The sequence below is a fragment of the Centrocercus urophasianus genome, unplaced genomic scaffold (genome assembly GCF_019232065.1).
Source record: "Centrocercus urophasianus isolate 14NV4802_14NV808 unplaced genomic scaffold, USGS_Curo_1.0 seq_15, whole genome shotgun sequence".
NCBI classification, from domain to species: Eukaryota; Metazoa; Chordata; class Aves; order Galliformes; family Phasianidae; genus Centrocercus; species Centrocercus urophasianus.
Window position 1 is genome coordinate 27,699,938 of NW_024884697.1, and position 19,862 is coordinate 27,719,799.

Here is a 19,862-nt window from a genome sequence, read left to right on the forward strand (position 1 = left end):
AAAGAAAGAAAGAAAGAAAGAAAGAAAGAAAGAAAGAAAGAAAGAAAAAGAAAAGATATGTATAAAGAGATTAAAGTTGAAATGCATGAAGGTAATAATATATTATTTTCTCAGTACTCGTTGGAAAAATATAAGTACTTTATTTTAGTTCAGTGTTCTCATGAAAAGCCTGGTAGATAATCCTGTTATTCTTCAGTAAAGGTGTTAGACCAATAAATGCTGTAAAAGGACTTGCTTTGGGTATAAAACAGGATTGTAATTTCTGCATGTGTTTGAGCACTCCATAGTTCTGCTGTGAGAAAGGTTTCATCCGTCAGTAGCCACGTGAGCCCCTTTCCAGTACAAAAGGTCTGATACAACTTACTCATAAGCCTGGGGCAGCAGACACCTGTCACTTAGTAACAGCCTTTGGAGCTGAACAGGACTGGATGCTGTGCCGAATTTGGACCATTGGCCTGAGGGTGGAAGCACCTGTGCATCCCATCTTTCGGTATGATTTCTCATTGATTTGACAGGGAGACTGTTCTGGCATACTAAAAAGCAAAAGACCACGCTATAAATTTAACCCTTGAATGCATCCCACATTAGCCTAAACAACCAAGACTTGGGAATGGCTTGTAAGCCAGTGCAAATAGTCCAAATCTTTATGAGGAGAAAATTATGCAAACTAATAAGTCCCTTATTCTGAAAATACTGATTTCTGTCAGAGTTCCAGATCATCATCACTGATTTCATTATTTTGGATTCAACAGCAGGTTTTGCTTCTTTAGGTACACCCCTACATCTCCCACAGCTCACAGGGGCCATCCAGGGCACTACCAGCAGGCTAGGAGATAAGTGGCTGGGGGCAGACCCTGGAGTGCCTTCTAAGTCTCTTCCTCCAAATTTGGGCATTCCATATGGGATTTTTCTTTATGCCTGAGGAAAACTGCACCAAGTCAGCACCACCTGCACCAAAGACTTCCACTCAGAGGTCTTCTTTGTGACCACCACGGGCGGGCTGCTTCCATGTATTCCTGCAGCTCCCATTTTCAATCAGCACTGGAAGGAGGTGTGAACAGAATGGACACAGCTCCTCCACAGCTGCTCCTCCATACAGGAAAGAGGAGAAAGGCTTCACATAGTGGCAAACAGAATGAATATGAACAGATTTTCAAACCGAATCCCACGCTGTTAAGATTAAGGCACTGGTTGGAAAGAACCTCTTTTAATATTCCTGTCCACATTAATGCTACATGAATGGTACCGTCTCTGAAGAAAAAAAATGCATGTATCCTAGAAATGGTGACAATAGAGCCTCTTTTGAAAAAGCTGCCATTGAGAATGGTGAGGAGTACAATATTTTCTTTCCTTTAGACTTAGTGCTTGCGCAGTGACAAGACACAATATCATTATTATTTCCCTTTAATGGTTTTGGATCATTAGTTGTCATCATAGTTGATTATAGTAACTAGCTATGCACTTAAATGTATGTGACTAGAAGCACGATCAGTAAATTTAACTTACTGATTCCCTAATGGATTCACTTACGCCTTTAGCTTTGTAAAATCAGTAGCAGCAGGCAGGACTCCACTGAAAGCCCATCTGAATCTGCTCAGGATCATTTCCTTGGTCTGCAGAAATTTTCAGTCAAATCCATGCAGGATTTCAGAGATGTCTTGGTGGAAATGTCTGTTTACGTGTGTCTTGGTGTCTATAACAGAATCACGTTGCCATTATTTTTTATTCTGCCATATAGCCAGTTTGGAGGTAACAAGCATTTTCAGTGGATGAGCTCATATGCGTACACAAAACAAATTGGTGGCAGTGTAAAAAAAAATTGTAATAAGTTATGTAATGGAGTACAGTTTAAACTTTACGATTATGCTCTTTGGAACATAATACAAATTCTCTAAAGTGCTTTGCAGATATGAATTGATAGTTTTGTAGCTAGCAGACTTCTGTATGTTCTGTGGTAGTACTGTAAAAACAGAAAATTTTATATGAGATGCTTTACCCTTTGGCTGCTTTGCCTTCTGTACTCAACAGATAGTGGCAACTATATTAGTACATGGAAACATTCTGTGTCTTGCTCTACAGAACATACAAAATGCATTATATTTTGTTTTGTTACTTTTTTTTTAGGGATGACACTTAAAACTTTTCCTTATCCAGAAATATAACATTAAAAAATGTAGCAGTTCCTTAAAGAAAAAGTTTTCTACAGATTATCACTACTGAAGAAATGCAGCTCTGCTTGATATTCAGTATATATTTTCTCCTGACAGTTTTATGGTACAATTAAATTTCATACTTTCTTTTCTACCAATCTGAATATGCATTAGAAAGCCAACCATCATAATTCTAAGCCAATTGGCTTGATTTGGTTGTTTAAATTCAGATATTGCTTCTTTCTGTGCATTTCAAAGAGAGGCGATGGGCTGTAACAATGTGTTTAGAATCAACACTGCATTTGGTCACCCAAGGTCTAGCTTGCAAGAGAATTGTTTCTCTAAACTCAAGTTATGTGCTTCACATGAAAAATGAAATAATGTAATTCTAAAATGCTTTATTGAAATCACAAATTGAAGAGAAACAGTAGAGCTAATGGAGGGAAGGGAGAGGGGAAGATTATGGAACTGGTAGCATATTAGTCGAAAATTATACCGATATTTAGATGGACTTAATAACTTAATAAAACTCATTTGAATGCAAAAGAATAAGCATTGAGCTGATATTAACTTTTAATGCTTGTCATTTTATGTTAATTTATATTTTTTATATTTTTAAATTGCAGTTTTTTTGGTTTTTTTTTTTTTTTTTTTTTTTTTTTTTTGTAATCACGCCGGCTAATTATACCTCAAACATGTAAATTTGACACGATGCCAACACCACATTAAAAAATAAAAATCAACTAAGTACTTGGTTATAAAGACCTATAATTCACTGAAACTAGATGCTGTCTGAGTTCCTCCAACCACACAAAGCATTACGCTTTGCCCTAGTAAAACCATTAAACTTCTCTGAGATGATTTCTTGAGTTTGCTTTACCACAGATGCAACGTTAATGCATTCCACTGTGTAACCTTCTCTTCATCATTGATTGGATCATTCTTGGACAAATCTTTCATCTAGCCTTCATATCTTCAGAGTCAGTTTTCAAACATTTCCTCATGCTAAAAGCGTTATTAATAAAGAAATATTTTTCTAGCACCAAAATGGTCTCAAACTGGGATCGTGAAATTTGTTCCTAAATAGTACACAATATGCTATTCTTGTAAGTCCTAAAGGTCTGCCAATCTTCTAAAAAGAAAATGTAAAACCAGTACCTTACATTTTATGTGTTTGATTCCCTTCAGACAATTATTTCCAAACACATATTAAACAAATGTACAATGCCTGAGCATGCCAAACTGACAGGAGTTTGTATGTTACTAGAAGATGAACACTTTCTTCTCTTAATTTACTCTCTGGAGTTAGATTTTATTTCATTTCTTTTACCATGTTTCCAGAATTGAAATCATAAATCCCTTCTGCCAACTCTGTACAAATAGTTTATCAGTGCTCATAATTCAAACGTCTCTTAAACAAAAAAAAAAAAAGAAAAACAATAAAACAGACCAATTTTTTTAGCTTGAATGATCTTGGTCTTCATCAAACTGGGAGATACTATATGCAAAGCTCTGTGTACAGCAGAGATGCACTGGGCTGATAACCTTGTTGCACTAGCACTATCAGTTGAAGGGATTTGTTTGTTCAGCACATATTTTTGCAATGGAATCCAACTACTCACTGAGTGTTTCTGTTGGGTGTGGCTGAGAAGACAAAATCAGATATAACAATTGAAAGGTCCTTACTTGTTCAATAGGCCATTCTTTCTCTTCTTTCCACGTTCCTTCAGGGTCAGTGCTTTACTCTTGCCATCTTTCAGGACCCACACTGTTGTGAAATGTGAAATGAAATCCGTAAGCTAACTTTCAACATAGCAAATCACTTCAGTGAAATTCCAGTTTATTTAATGGAGAAAAAAAGAGAGAGAGAGAGAGAGAGAGAGAGAAACTGTAGCAGGAGCTTAGCATGCTTTATATTCTCTGACTTTTTTTGTCATTTAGGTAGCCACGTTCACAGTTACATTCACAGATAATTAATAATTAGTTAATATTTATCTATAGCTTCTGGCTGAGTGAGGTTCCCTTTTCCGTTTGATATGTCCAGGCACATGTTATCAAGCTGCTTCTTCTTTACATTGTGGTTTTCCATTTCCATTGTCATCATTCTTGTTACTTTACATCAAAAAATTGATTAGATCAATTTTCTGTCATATTATCTCTATTTTAATGTTGAGGTCACAGCAATCTTACTTTGCTTTTTGTGATGAGGAGCAGAGAAGTTTGGAAGGAGTTTGGTTTTCCTGACTGGAAGGGGTCTCATTCAAGAAATACAATCCTGTATAAATGTCTCTACTCCAGTTTGTTATCTGTTCTCAATTGTACTCATGAAATGCACATTGTACCAGTTACAGAGCACCAAGAAAAGGGTTTACTTTCTCTTGATGTAGAGCAGTAAATACAGAAGAATTCTGAAATTGCCAACATCCTTACGATTACGAACACTTCTTATCAGTGGCTCAGAACTTATTTTCTTTTATTAAAACATCTTCCATAATAGCTAGTGCATACTTACAATGCTAGTTACTTTCTTGCAATTACGTTATTCTGAAGTAATTGGATTTCTGGGTTTAATTGGGCTCTAAATTAGCCAGAGCTTTCATAAAAGCTATTATGGAGATTTCTAATAGCAGCTTTTCCTGCTATTTAAGCACAGAGTATTTCAATGAGAGTGATTCACCAGTGTAAAAAGTCTTGGCTGCTGTGAACTCTAGCACAGGTTCAGATTAATTATGACAATTTAGGCACCATCCTTTTGTAATTAAACATTTGCTCAAAACATTACCCAGAGTGCTCATCTGTGTCAGACAACTGGTTGCCACTTATTTAGAAGGATATGATTTTGTTTTCCAGCTCTCAAGAAGATCAAGAAGCTTTGGGGTGAGTGGGCTTCTGATGACTGCGCTCAGAGGCAGGGTCAGCACCTGCTTGCTCCCACTACTTGTTTCACCTGCCCAAGCAGGAAGAAACTATGACGGGTGTCTTCTCTATGTCTCCTCTTACCAGATGGATCCTATGTGCTCTTCAGCACTCGCCTCTTTGTATCCAGGCTTGCATGCAAACATCCAGCTTATGGGGAAAAGGAAGAAATAAATATGCAATCAGGTATTTCAGAGAATATCCTGAGACAGTTCCCCTTAATGCTGCAGATGGTTCAGAGTTCGGTAAGAGTAACAGATCTGAAGATCAAGGTTATTGCTGCGCTGAAGTTGCAGTGCTGCCAACAGAAAACCAGAAAAAGCACAGTCATCATACTCTGGATGCTAGGCTGTGTTTTGGGCATTATATGGACTGAGAAAAGGTGCATGGTCTTACTCTACTGTACAGCATAATTTCCAGGCCATAGTAACTCCTCTCTTCCTTATCTCCTGGCAACATGGGCGACAAGGATTAAGAACAACAACTAATACACCATGAATTTCTGCCTATATAGCCAGCCATGTTTCATGTAAGCAAAAATTTATCAGTATTGGTAAATAATGCAGAGGTCATTCTGAAAGTAATGCCTCCTATTTATTTCCATAGAAACTACAACAGATACAAAGAGGTTTGATAAAGCAGATTCTCAGCTATGAAACATTATTTTTCAGTGTGTCACCACCATCAGCTAGGCACTTTCATTAGTAACGAACAAGAGCTTGCATGTCATGCACATAAAAATCTGCACCAGCAGAGATGACCCATTGTTTCACAGCTGCTATGACAGTGTCATTACTAGGAAAATGTGGACCACACAGTCCATCTTTCATTGGTCCAAACAGATGGAAGTCAGAAGGAGCCAAATCTAGACTGTACAGTGGGTCCAGTACAATCCAGACAAGATTGAGCATGTGCTCAACAATCTTCAATTTGGTTTGGGGCCTGGTGTTATTGTGTTGCAAGAGAAAAGTTATATTTTCCTCTGGCCTACTGCAAGTTTGAGCCTTCAGCTTAGTCAGTACTATGATGTAGAGGTTAATGGCTTGTTCGGATTTCAGGAAATCCAGAAGGATTATTCCTTTCCTATCCCATAATACAGTGCATATCACTTTACCCACTGAGGGCTGTGCCTTGAAATTTTTCTTCAATGAGGAATTCATATCATCACTCCATGAATGGCTGTTTTGAATCTGGCTTGCAGTGGTAACACCACATCTTGTCATCAGTAATGATGCAGTCCAGAAAACCGTCACCTTCAGCCTCGTATTTTTCGGTGGGTCCTGACATTGAAACCAGTAATCATAATCCACTGATTGATACAGATGAGCTTATCGTGATGCTCTTCATTTCATGCTGTGACAGCAGTGTGTGGCCATCCAGAACTTGACATGTGTTTCACGCTACTGTCACCACTGCTGAAATTCACCCACCACTACCTCACTATGCTCACATCTATTGTTTGGACTCCATAAAGATTCAGTAAGTGTCAACGAATGACAGTGGGTGCCATTTTTTTCTGCATGGAGAAATTAAATTCCACACCTTTCTTTCATCCACACTTCCATGTCAGATGCCATTTTATCAGACTGCCCCTCTGCTGCTATCTGTCACACAGTAACAAAAAGTAATGGAATACAGATAGGACTGCTCAACCTCTGTTGCCGTACTACCATCATCCACCTCTGATGTCATGAGCCAACCAGTAAAAGAGGGGGCATTACTTTTGGAACAGCCCTCATATATTCGTCTGTGATGACTGTGAATAATGTGATGTTTAATATTCCCTAAATTTTTTAGATAACCTTGGTAGAAAGTCATTAATTATAATATTTATCTGTTACTTGAAAAAGAACATGATATAAAATGACAACTCAGTTTTCCTCTTTGACATTTCAAATACAACTAGGTCACATTAATCAATCAATGCAGTGCTTATCATATACACTGGTCAATTATACCCCAACTGTCAGTGACAGTTTTCTGGCTTTCAGTCTGGACGTTTGTACTCTCATGACAACTACATTCACTTAACCCTTTTGTATTTTACAACCAGCGTATTGCTCAAGGCACATCATAAATGTAGAAAAGGGGCATCAGATACTTTCCATAATCCCAATTCCATTTCTAGGTTATTTATAAAGAACCAACTTTCAGTTGCACTGAAAAAAACAATAAATAAATAAATAAAAGAAATAGGATAAGCTCTCTTTTTGTGAAGAGAAAGTTGCCTGTAAAATGAAACCAGCAGTGCTACAAATACAGCATTTGCATTTGCTGATTGCAATTATAGTTCACAGTTTTAATGAAGTCATAAACTAGTTGAGCTTTCTTTGGTTTACTGCAGTGTAAGAACCTCTTCTTGGAATCTTAGCTACATAAACCATAATTATTAATGATATCTCTCTAAAACGCATTATTAATACTGTTTGCCAGGACATTATTTATATGCTGGGTTATCTCTAAAGATGAGTCAGTATCTTCCAAATGAACTTTGACACAGTTTTAAGTAGAACTTCTCACCTTCAGACAAATCATATAAATCTTAACTTTCCTATTGTTATTAAAATTATTCTGAATGAATGATGTGGTCATAAATCTTGTGATAAAAGTATTTCTCCACTGGAAAATGCTGTTCTGCAATGGTGAAATTGCTTCTTTTTTTTTTTTTTTCCAACATATTTTCTCATAAGAAACAACAGAGCATTTCAGATACGTTTTTGAAAGGGGACATTTCATCTTTCTTTTAAAAACAAGCAACTACTTCTAAAATATTCCCAGTGAATCACAATGTGAAGGAAGATGATGGGAGAAGCAATTCCAAAACACGTTTTTCAGAACTTTGATTATATTTTCATTTCACACTAATGATGTCTAAAAATGCTTTTTGATGTGTTTGCTCAAAATTGGGAATTGGTTTGGAATTGCAGTGTTTCCCATGAAATAGAGTAGGCAGTTTTTATGGGTTCAACCAGGCTGAGGACACCAGCACTGAACGATGACACTTCTGCCTCCCTCAGAGGCAATAGCTCTGCAGTACTGCCCTCTGCGACTTCCCCAAAACATGAAAGAATATAAAAACATCCTCCTGATTCATGCTAGTTTTCTCATGTGCAAAGTTCTCTTTGCTCCAACTCTTTATTGGAGGGAGAACTGAGAAGGCAATGTGTGAGTTCCCAGGCCTTCCATAGGCATCGTGAGACACACTTCACATCTTCCTTCAGTAGTGCCAGCAGCAGAATATGGAAAAAAGATGAGAGCAAATTTGAATATCAAAAGTCATTCTCCAGTTTACCCATGTTTAAATCCTGTCACATTGTATTCCCAGCACTAATTAGCTACCCTGTTCCAATTTAGAAGTAATAGCATCTCAGAGGTGGTTGATTGACCCTATCAGTTGCAAACTGTTTATTCAAGACAGAAATAAGGAAAAAAAATCGAAAAAAGTGTTGCATGCATTTAATGGTTCAATAATTGCTGTGTGCATGGAATCATTTTTTTAACATCATATTTTTGTGCTGCTATGCTCATTGGGACGTTTAGAGGGTAATACAGTGATAATTTATGACATAATAGTCTGACATGTGACAGTATTCCTAGTGGTGCATTTCGGGTCATATTAGCAATACAAAAATTGTAACAAGCTGATGGTGGCAGTGGGCTCCCACTGAGATATACCTTATTACAGCAGTATCCATGTCAGATTTTTCCTCTCTAATCACAGCCTTGACATTCAGTGGCTGCAGCATTTTTCCTTTAAAAGTCATAAAGGTCTTCACTCTGGATCCCAAATCATTTGGGTGACACTCCTTTTCCATCATTAAAGCCAGTTCGTGAACACCATCTCCTAAGTGCAACTACATTCCATAGATGAAGGCTGACGTACCAACACAATTTGTGTGCATGGTCTATAAGGGAAAAGTCTTTTCTTCGTCAGTCTGTAGCTTGAGCCCTGGTTGGTGCTGGAGTGGGAGATAAGAGAAAATGGCAAACATTCCTAAGGCAATTTAAAGGTACATTTTTTACACTCTCACAAACATTATGTTTCCACTTCAATTCAAACATGCATGAAAATTGCCAGCTAATAAAATATGTCCTTTTGGTGTTTATTTGTGCTTGGTTTTTTTTGAAACAAAGGTAGGAGAAACATCGAGCAATTCTCATTTAGGTAACATGAAAACAGTGATAAGAGGCATGCTGCTGACATACTGGTCAGCTCAGATAAACAGAGTTGGTGGGAAAATGCCTTCCAATCCACAGGAAAGGAAAATAATAACAAATCTTAACACTTCCACGTTTTTCTCATCAACTATAAAACTCTCCAGTTCAGTCTCTGACATTTTGCCTCTGCCGGGAGTGCAGTCAGGCTGCCAGCCCTACTCTTGTTCCAAAGGGCACAAAGCTTCCAGTGTAAAACCCTGCTTTGATTTTAGCAATGCTTTGGAAGAAAGCCACTGTAAGCCCATAGGAGCCAAGTGCGACTTTGATAGGTAGGCAGTGAGCAGTGATTTTGTTGTCATGGCAGGTCTGTGGGCTCTGCCTTGCAATTGCTTTCTTTTTTTTCCAAACGACATATTTAAAATGGAATCAACCTGGATCTACAAAGTTACTGATTGTACTGATGTATTTTCTGTTAATTCTTTTATGCCATTCCTAATTTTTCATTACATTATCATCCCCCTTCAGAGAGATCATCTCTTTTAGACTAAACAGAAAGGCACTGGTTGAGACAAAAGAAAAAAAATTCCCATTAACAAGTCATCACCTAATCATACTAGGATCTTTGCATCCTATTATCAGCTTTCTCATGTGATACTGTTTCTTAATGACAGGGATTTGACTAACACTGTGTGAACTCAGCTAGCATAATCTGTAAGTTACTACCAAGTGTGTATTTATAGTATAAGGTGTCACCTGCTTCCACATAACTCCAGCTCGTGATTTGATAAGATGTGAATGCTGGAAGTTAATTTCCATCAAATCAATGAAGGAGGGAGGAATGGAGTTATCAGCACTTTGCATTGGATTGAAGCCTATTCGCATTGGATTTGGTGGGGCCTCAAAGGGAGTCAGACTTCTGTTCTCTGTAACCACAAAAATGTCTTTGTTGGGAGGCAAAGAAGCCACTCACTTCATTCTCTGAGCGCTGCAATGGTACAGCTCATATATGTGAGATATATATATATATATATATATATATATATACAGTAACATTGCTCTGTATTTCAGCCAGTTTCAGTGAAGACAAGGCAGGGGGGTAGGGCCCTTTCACTTCTAGTTTAGAACACTCTTCAGTGAACCTGATGCCCGGTTCATTCCTGCCACCTCCCTCTTTCTGAAATGCCTCATTTATTTCCCCATGTTCCCTTTGCTGCTGATCCAGATTGACCTCACCTTAAGCAGAGTTGCCCGCACTGGATGTCCGTCCCCCAGTTTATGGAAATTATACACAGATGTAACATTTAATTCATTACTAATAATCCACACATGTAAAACATGTGAAAATGGAGAAGTGTCTCTCCCTTTTTTCTTTCTTCTTACAGTTATTTCCTCCTGGCTCTAATTGAGGAATAAAATGCATGGCCCAGCAGGTGTATATTTAATATCTCACTTTCAGCAATCAGAAGATACATTTCGTAGATAACAACTTGAGAAAAATCTCCTCCCAAGCCAGAAATTCTAATTTGTTTCAGAGCGTTGAAGAGACAAAATTGAACTTCATTCACTCTCCTACTGATGATTTTCATATCAACTTTACCCCCACCTCAAAGGAAAGATAAAAGAATACATTTATTTTTTTAAATGAAATCTTCTATGGGAGATATTTATTGTGGATATATTTAAAAACAGTGGTATGCTGAAGAGTACATATCAAGAATTGTCACAGAACTAGAGTTTTCCATTATGTTTTCATTGTTAACCCACTCCATGATTCTCAATGAATAAAACTATCAATTATGTTAGTAAGGGCATAGATTTTTATTTTTTTTTTTTTCCATTTTGAATTACAAATGTGGAGACTCCTATCAGAAACACCATACATAAACTCACATCACATCAGAAAAGAATTGATAGCAGCAGACTGCTCAGATGACAGCCTCGCACTGGCAAGATGCCGAGCACTGAGGTCAGGGTCTGTCCTTTTAGTATGCCTTTGTACAGCATCAACCATGGGCTCAGATCAGTGCCTGATGTTCTTAGATCTACTAACACATAAAGAGCAGCACATGTTTATCAAACACAATAACCCACAGTGAAATAGGTAGTATTATAAATGACAGAAAATAAAGCTTAATTGTCAAAATAAATAAGTTACCAATTGTGCTTCTGCATCCTTAGTATCTTTGTTATGGAAATTCATATAAGGGGATAACGCAAGAACAGTAGCGTCAATGGAAGTTTTACTCAGATTTCTATGAGCTTTGCATCATGCTTTTACTTCCTAATGTGCAACATCCAATAATCCACAATACAGCTCACAGAGTTATTAGTTTGAATTAGTGAAGTTCTGCTCCCTGATTGGTTTTAAGCCAATTTATATAGGCTTGTCTGTTTAAGCTGTTAATACTGTTGAAGATTACTATGGTATTACTGCAGTCTGCAATATTTCAAAGCTTACAGCAGTATTTCTCACCAAATCCTTGAAATGGATTTGACTTCTACAACACCACTTCTGGTTGTCTGAGAGCTATCACTTGTGAAACAAGCTGCTGAAAGCCTGGCCTAACTGTATAAGTGTCAGAAAATAGCGTTCTGTTTGCCAGAAGAGCTAACACAGGAATTCAACAATTCAGCATTAAGCCACTGAATGTGTTTTTAGTTCACCTACCTTGGGGTAGCTGGGTAAACATTTTGGTTAATTAAGCTGTGAAACTCCTTGCTTTTAGAGGTTCTGCTGGTTCCACTGAGTGCATTACTTACCCTCATCCTACGTTTTCTTTTGTCATTCATTCATTCGTTTTAGTAAAGAATCACCCATTTGAAACAGATACTGTTTTTGCATACGTGGAAAGTATCCTTTAATAAGTCAGTGTTCTGCTCTAGCTGCACGGGGAAAATAAATTAGTGTTGTATATTAGCCCACAGAGTTTCTGCTTTCATGCTCCTTAAAATAAAATCAGTTTATGGCAAAGTAAAGCATCTCTGAAAATATGCAACTCCAATTGCTCAGCCAGTGCAGAGAAGATTATTAATAATCCTCTGTCTGCTTTTGAAAAGTTTTGCTAATAATGGGAGTCTGTGCAAGAAGAAAGGGAAGCAGAGCACCATCTGCTGTACAGCCGTGCAGACGTTTCAGAACACAGCAGGAATGAAAACTGCAGAGCAAACCCCAAGGTTCCCAACCAGATAGGACATATGCAAGGCTGCTGTCATACAGCACTGTGAGCTGGAGATGGACACGGGCTAAAATTAGAGAGAGGTGTGAAGAGCCAAAATTCAGTTAGCTACAGGGAGGAAATAAAACAAGACACTTTCTTTGGAGTGGTAGGCATGGCTGTGATTATTAGAACTAAAGAATCTGACTGCCTCAACCTTACAGGCAAAATCAAGCTGCTAAGGAAATGTTGCCTCTATTTTATTTCTACTAAGAGAGCCTGTAAGTCTTTCTCCACACGGGCAGTTGTACGAGATGTTATAGGACAGAGAGTACAATATCTGTCAGTAATTGTGCATTATGCCATAGTACTGATATCCCATCTTGCAGTCTCACTAGCCCAGGCTGAAGCACTGTCAAGAAAAATATGCCTAGAAATTGTGTTTGGATGCCCACACCTCGGGGAAAAGGAAAATGATTCTGCTGAGATGCCACTGTAGATATCTTTGCATAATTATTTCCTCATGTTTTGTAAGGGCCTGGTAGTCATTTGAAGATGAGACCCTGCTGGGGAGGATTTTGTTTGGGAAAGTTCCTCTTGTTTGTTGGGGTCTCAAAGGCTTGGACATGCCCATCACATTCTGCAGAGGTAGAGAGAGCTGGGAAAGGGGTAGACAGGAGCCCAGTAAGTCTGAGGGTAACCTGCCATCTTACAAGTCCAGCATGAGCTCCTGGCAAGAATGAGAATGATGGAAAGTGATTGGTCTCTGTCCTAGAAGTAGAAAAGAAAAAATCACTTTTCATATTAGCAGCTGTCAAAATTAAGAACGTCACCCCACCAGATAGGGAAAAGCTACTTCTGAGGACTGTAGTGTTTGAAGCCACCAACCCAAAATTCACACGAGGATCATGATGTCCCTTCCTCAGACCTGAAAAGCATGAGGGCACTCCATAAGCCTAACATCCCGAGACAGCAACATCTGCCTTTACCTGCCTCTCAGAAGAGCATCTAAGCCTCAACCACTAAGGGCTGCCCAAACAAGCATTAGTGTTGCCATCCACAGCAGATCTGAGACCAAGAACTAGTAGTGGATGTGAGGCATGAGCCTAGCAGCTGTTGCAGTCTGCTCAGTGTTTCTGCCTGCAGCAGGGGAAGGAGGCTCTCTGACTGCACAGGCTGAGCTTGCTGAGCTCTGCCACAGACCTTCAGACAGCTCTTGCTTGCAGGCAGCAGCTCAGGACCTTCAGGCTGCAAGAGCAGCAGCACAGCAACGGCAATCAGAGTGTGGGCTGGCCTGGGCAGATGCACTTTCAAAAAATGAGCCAGAAGAGTCCTACACATTCAGAGGGTGCAAAAAGCACTGAGACCAAAAGTAGCAGATCCTTCATCAGGAGATGAATCCAGAAATAAATCATATGTGAACAGGCTATTCAAACGTGTCGGGAGTATCAGCTTTGAGCATGCAGTAGCCCATCAATCTGAGGCAAGAGAGTAGCAGAACTACAACTACAAACCTATCTGTGAAATGTCATTTGTCCACTCACCCTGCCTAGGAAACCGATATCCAGCACATGGGGATTGATGTCAGCACTGCTGGCTGATTGAAAAAAAAAACCTCAAAAACAACCTGCACAGAAGAAATTTGCTTAATTATTACCATTTTACTGTTGCTATTAAGAAAAACTGAATTGCCTGTGAAAAGCTGGGGAAATCCATTGCAAGCATTCTGCAGAGATGGAGAACACGAGAAACTTGATGTGCATATCATATATGTGTTCATTTTGTTGCTGCTCTGCCTCTGTCACATCCCTGGCAGCCTTCTGCTCACTGTACTCCTCCAACCCGTTCAGACTGCTTTCAGCAATCCTCGCAGAGAGGCTGCTTCAACCTCTTTCTACTCTTCAGAGCAGTGGAGATGCTGGATTGCTTTCACTGAGCACTAAATCGGGTCTTTGATGGGTACGGGTAGTTTATGGCACTGGCCATCCAAGGGGAGTACATGGCGTTTCTGACTCCAGCTCTCCAAGGAAAAAGCTGTACTTTATCACTGCCTCTGTCCCTCTACAGGCCTCTGACAAGAAATACGAGTTCCTCGCATAACTCATTTTACATCAACCATCAGCAAAACAGGTAGTACTAATACAAGCCCGAGGAGACCCACAACTCATAGCTCAGTCCACTTTACAAATCGTCTGGATAAACCCCAGAATCGAAAGCAGTCCCAGCCTGCTTCTGAAGAGAGAAGCTTGCACTGGAGGTAGCTGCTAGCAGCAGCCCATTTTGGATGCAGCTGCTTTCACATCACTACCAATTCTTTTGAACTGTGTAGGCTACTGCTGTCTCAGAATGCTATTTACATGCTGGTTGTGGCCATGAAGGATGGGCAGCAGCAAAAAGCATGAGGAGAGCCTGGAACAACTGAAGAGTGGTAACCATAGGCATATGGTGGGGAAGAGTTGGTTGAGAGCACTGGGTGCAGACAGCCACCTCTGAAAGTCCAGGAGGAGCCCACCAAGAGCCCACCCTGAGTGTGGGTGTCAGCAGCACCCCACGGCCATCAGCAGGGATAGAATGGGCAGCTGCATCTGAAAAGAGACCAAAGGGAAGAGCAGCCCAAGAGACACAGTCCAGAGGAGACTGACAGTCAAAGTGTCAGTGGATGTAGTAAAGACATCACCAGGATTTAAAAAAAAAAAAAAAAGAAAAGCATTCAGATTTCACCCTAAAACTGAGTGCCACTCCATAACGCAGAAGCAGAATATTGCAGTACTCCTCTGTCTTTCCATTTTCATAGGGAGACTTCCCCAGGTTTCTTAATTCAGAGGAATGTGATTTCTTTTCCTGGTATTCAGCCTAAATTTGTACTAACACAAAGTGAAAGACACATGATTGCTCTACTTACTGACATGTAAACAGAGGAGCTGTTTTCTTTCTGTTGAATCTTGCATAGAAATTACTTGCCACCTTTTACAATTACCCAAGAATATCCTTTCCAAAAGAAGGGTGAAGTTACCATCTACTTGGTTAGATTGTGGTTGGACTTGATGATCTTTAAAGTCTTTCCAAATCTGAGCAATTATGTGATTCTATGATTTTTCTTCAAAAGACACAGTGACAAAACATTAATATCTGCATTGGTTATTGGTCACTACTTTCTCTCAAAGCAAACCATTCAGTGGGCTAGAGACCTACTGTTTCTCGTAGGAACTGAATTGCTGTTGTTTTCATTGTTCTTGGTTTGCATCACTTTACTGGAATGGCTGATGAGCTGATATTGCACATCATTTTACTAAATGTTTTCAGAAAAACAAAACAAAAACCACCACTGTGAAAACCTTTGTTAACGAAGTGAAGACTTTAGGCAACAAAAGATTTGCTTACGTTCCTTCTATTTTACTACAAACCACAGGAATATGTTAATTTCATGAAATAAAAGAAACTAATGGTATGTAAAATTAATATGTATTTTCTTAGAAAACTCAGTTTCAGGCCAAGAAACATCTCTGTAAAAGTACAGATGAAATGGAGTTCAAAGAACACAGCTCGTAGTAGTACTCTTAATATAACAAATTTAAGAAGCAAAACAAAATCCCTGGGAGAAAAATACATCTGAAGCCATTAAAGTCGCACTGTTGCGCTCTCTCTCCCTTGAGATTCTGTTGAATCTAGGACTCCTAGATTACTGTAAGCAGTAATGGTGTCTTAAAATTAAGTCTGAATGTGAAAGAAATGCAAAGCAGTTTGTGAACTCTTTCTGTCCTCAGAACCAATTACATTATTAAAGACCACCAAAACATTCCATATTTTAATTGGTGTTCAGGATTTCACCACATCCTGAAAAATAAAATGCTGTTTCCTTTTCAATTAGTGCCCAAGAGATATTTAAGAACAAAACTGTATGAAAACGGTAATAGTTACTTGAGGTTTTATTAAGAAGAGTGCCACTTCATTTCCTTTGTGCATTTCCCAAAAGGGCATAACACCTAATCTCTGCCTATGCAATGCTGTGTAAAATACACAAATAAATCCATTGATTTCCAGTCCACAGTGTGTAGGGTGAAGAGAAACAATAACTTTATGTAGAGAATATTGATTTAAAACCATTGATTCAAAGGCCCAGAGCATTCAAACATTAGTTACTTTTAAGGAAAGTACCAAAGGTGACTTTTGACTGCTTCATCATCGACAAACACAAAGCAAGCAAACCCTGTTATTAAAAGCAGCAAGACACCGAGCCAGAAGCTGTGACAAAGAGCCAGTCTGACAGATGACAGACCCATAGAAGGAGATGTGAATGGGCATTCCAGGCAAATGAAATGTGTTGCATATTCCCAAGAAAACAAAGTAACCAACACAAGGTGTTTTATTCTAATCTCCAAATCAGGCTTAGTTTTAACCTCTATTCACATTCACATTGTGGCAAAAATATGGTCATGCTTAAGCACCAAGGCTTTTCAGCACCTCGTCCTCCTTGCACAATGTGTAATTCTCTCATGGTACAAATTGGTGGGAAGTACCACCAACAGGTTGGACATTAGAAAATAATTCTCTGAAAGAGTGGTCAGGCACTGGAAGGGGCTGCCCGGTAAGGCGCTGGAGTCACCGCCCCTGGAGGTGTTCAACATTTAGATGTTGTACTAAAGGACATGGTTTAGTGGGAAATATTGGTGGCAGGTGGACAGTTGGACTGAATGATCTTGGAGGTCTTTTCCAGCCTTGGTGATTCTATGATTCTAAGGAACACAGAAGCACCATTCTTCAGGACAAATGGTATTCAAACAATGATTGGTAACGGCTTTATCCTGAAACCTTATCTGAGAAAAATCTAGCCGCAAGTTCCCTTATAGATTTTTAAGTCAGACCTGGAATTCAGATTTCATGGTACTGGATTTTGGACTACAGAACATGGAAAATTAAAAAAAAAAAAAACAACATTCCTACACACAGACATAAAGACAAAAATGACTGCCAAAATAATTTTTTTAAGTTCCAATCGTTTAAATTTGGTCTATATCCTAAATTGCTATGGTGACTCTTTCCCTGGGGACAACAGGTCCCAGCTCATGCACTAACACCCAAAATCAGATGGATTCTTATACATGTGTACCATAAGTATCTTTCTTGTTGTTGACTCAGCCATCTCTTACTGTAAGTGAACAAAACTGCTCTGGACCATCTAAAATAGGTTTCTATAATATGGAGATGCTTGAGTTTCAGGGACAAGCCTTCCCTCTGCTCATATTTAGAGGACATTTATACTTAAGTATTGATGCTTGATCAAGTGAATGTGTTGGGCTTTAAAGTGACTGGAGAGGAGATGTCTGTTGTGAAGGAAATTACAACCACGACCCTTGTGACCATACTCTGACTGAAGCACTCCTGGAAGGGGCCTCTGTCTATATCCACGTCAGTACTGACACTAATGCGTACCTCCAAAGGGTGAAAAAACAGAATGAAGCCATGTCTGGATGTTATGGTTAGCATAAGGAGCAAGCTGTGTATATAAAGCAATGCAGTGTGCTCTTGCAGCTCAGAAAGCAAATGGTATCCTGGGCTCCATCAGAAGAGGGGTGGCAGCAGGGACAGGGAAGTGAATGTCCCTCTCTACTCTGCCCTCATGAGGCCCCACCAGGAGTACTGTGTCCAGATCCGGAGCTCCCAGTACAAGAAAGACAGAGAACTGTTGGAGAGGGTCCAGAGGAGAGCAACGAAGATGATCTGGGGACTGGAGCACCTCCCCTATGAACACAGGCTGAGGGAGCTGGGCTTGTTCAGCCTGGAGAAAAGAAGGCTGTGGGGTGACCTCATTGCAGCCTTTCAGTACCTAAAGGGAGCCTACAGACAGGAGGGGAATCAACTCTTTGAAAGGGTAGATAACATCAGGACAAGGGGAAATGGTTTGAAGTTGAAAGAAGCAAGATTTAGGTTGGATGTCAGGGGAAAGTTCTTTACAGAGAGAGTGGTGAGGAGCTGGAACAAGCTGCCCAGAGAGGCTGTGGATGCCCCATCCTGGAGGTGTTCAAGGCCAGGTTGGATGGGGCCCTGGGCAGCTTGGTCTAGTATTAAATGGGGAGGTTGGTGGTCGTGCCTGTGGCAGGGGGGTTGGCAATTCACAATCCTTGAGGTCCTTGAGGACTCAAGCCATCCTATGATGTTGTGATTCCATGATACATGAAGTTTATTTTTGTGAACGCTGAAACAGCCTTTGGGGAGATTGACTCTGGACAGATTGACAGCTCTGAAGTCTGAGACAGGACAAGAAGATTGCAGAAGACTTTGAAAGCTACCTCAAAAACCACAACAGCAAAACGATTGCTTTTCCTGATTGGCCATCAAATACAGAAAGAAAAGAACCTTGACAACAGGTAACAGAGCTACGTGTCCCTGGTGAACATGTTCTATAACGAACCTGTAGAGGCTTGCTGTGAGATGGTGGTAATTTATTGTGGAATTTTGACCTGATTTTGAAAAGCCCTTGGATGCTCTTGTCAGTAGATCCACCTTTAACTTTAAGGAGCTCTGTTGACCAGAAGTGTGTGATTATTAAATCGAGTAGGTACAATCTTGACTGATTTTTGTATCAACAAGTATTTTTCAGGATAAGGATGACTTGAAGTCATTCATCTCAGCGTTATCTTTTTGTTTTTCATTTAAAGTTCTTTGAGCCATTTACTCAATAAATCCCTCCAATGGCATTGACATTTACTCTCTTTCAATCAGCTGAAAAGGAGATACAATATTTATTTCTACAGCTTATCTGATATAGGCTTCTCTTCAGCCCCCAGTAGCAAGATGGTAAGTAGGTGGGAAATAGCGAATATTGTTACTTTCAACAATGCTGAAAATTAGTGCACATCTTGAATATGACAATTTAGCAGCTTTTTTTTTCAAGCTACTCTCTGCCAGTATTTATGAGCACACATAGAGCACAAGCAAAAGGGAAGTAACTTAAGCAGTGTAGTAAAAAATTACTAACCAATTTGAAAGAGAGCAGGGCTGTATACCAACAGCTGAGGTTCAAACTTCTACTTTTAATCACAAGAGCTACATAAAGGCCTTCTTTTCTAATAAAAATTACATCTGCAACCGGAAACTGACAGCCAGGATTAGAAATGATGATGAGCAGCAGTAGCCGAGGTAATCATCACTCACATATCAACAGAAAATTTCAAACTGATAACATTCTCCTAAGTGCAGTGTGCAGATACTGTAAGGAGCCACTTGGCTGAAGTTAATTCGTTTTGATTGTTCTCAGATCAGCTTAGAGTTTGTTAACAAGAATATTCACAAGAACACAGAGTAGACTTTTAAGACACATCAGCTGGGGGGGAGGGGGGGGTGAAGAAATTACTTTTGCACTTATATCACACACCCTATTACATTTATTCCTGGTCTCCTAAGAAAAAAGAAACATACACTATCTGGTGATTTTTCTTAGACTAACAACAAACTAATATTACTAATTAAATTATTCCAGCAATCA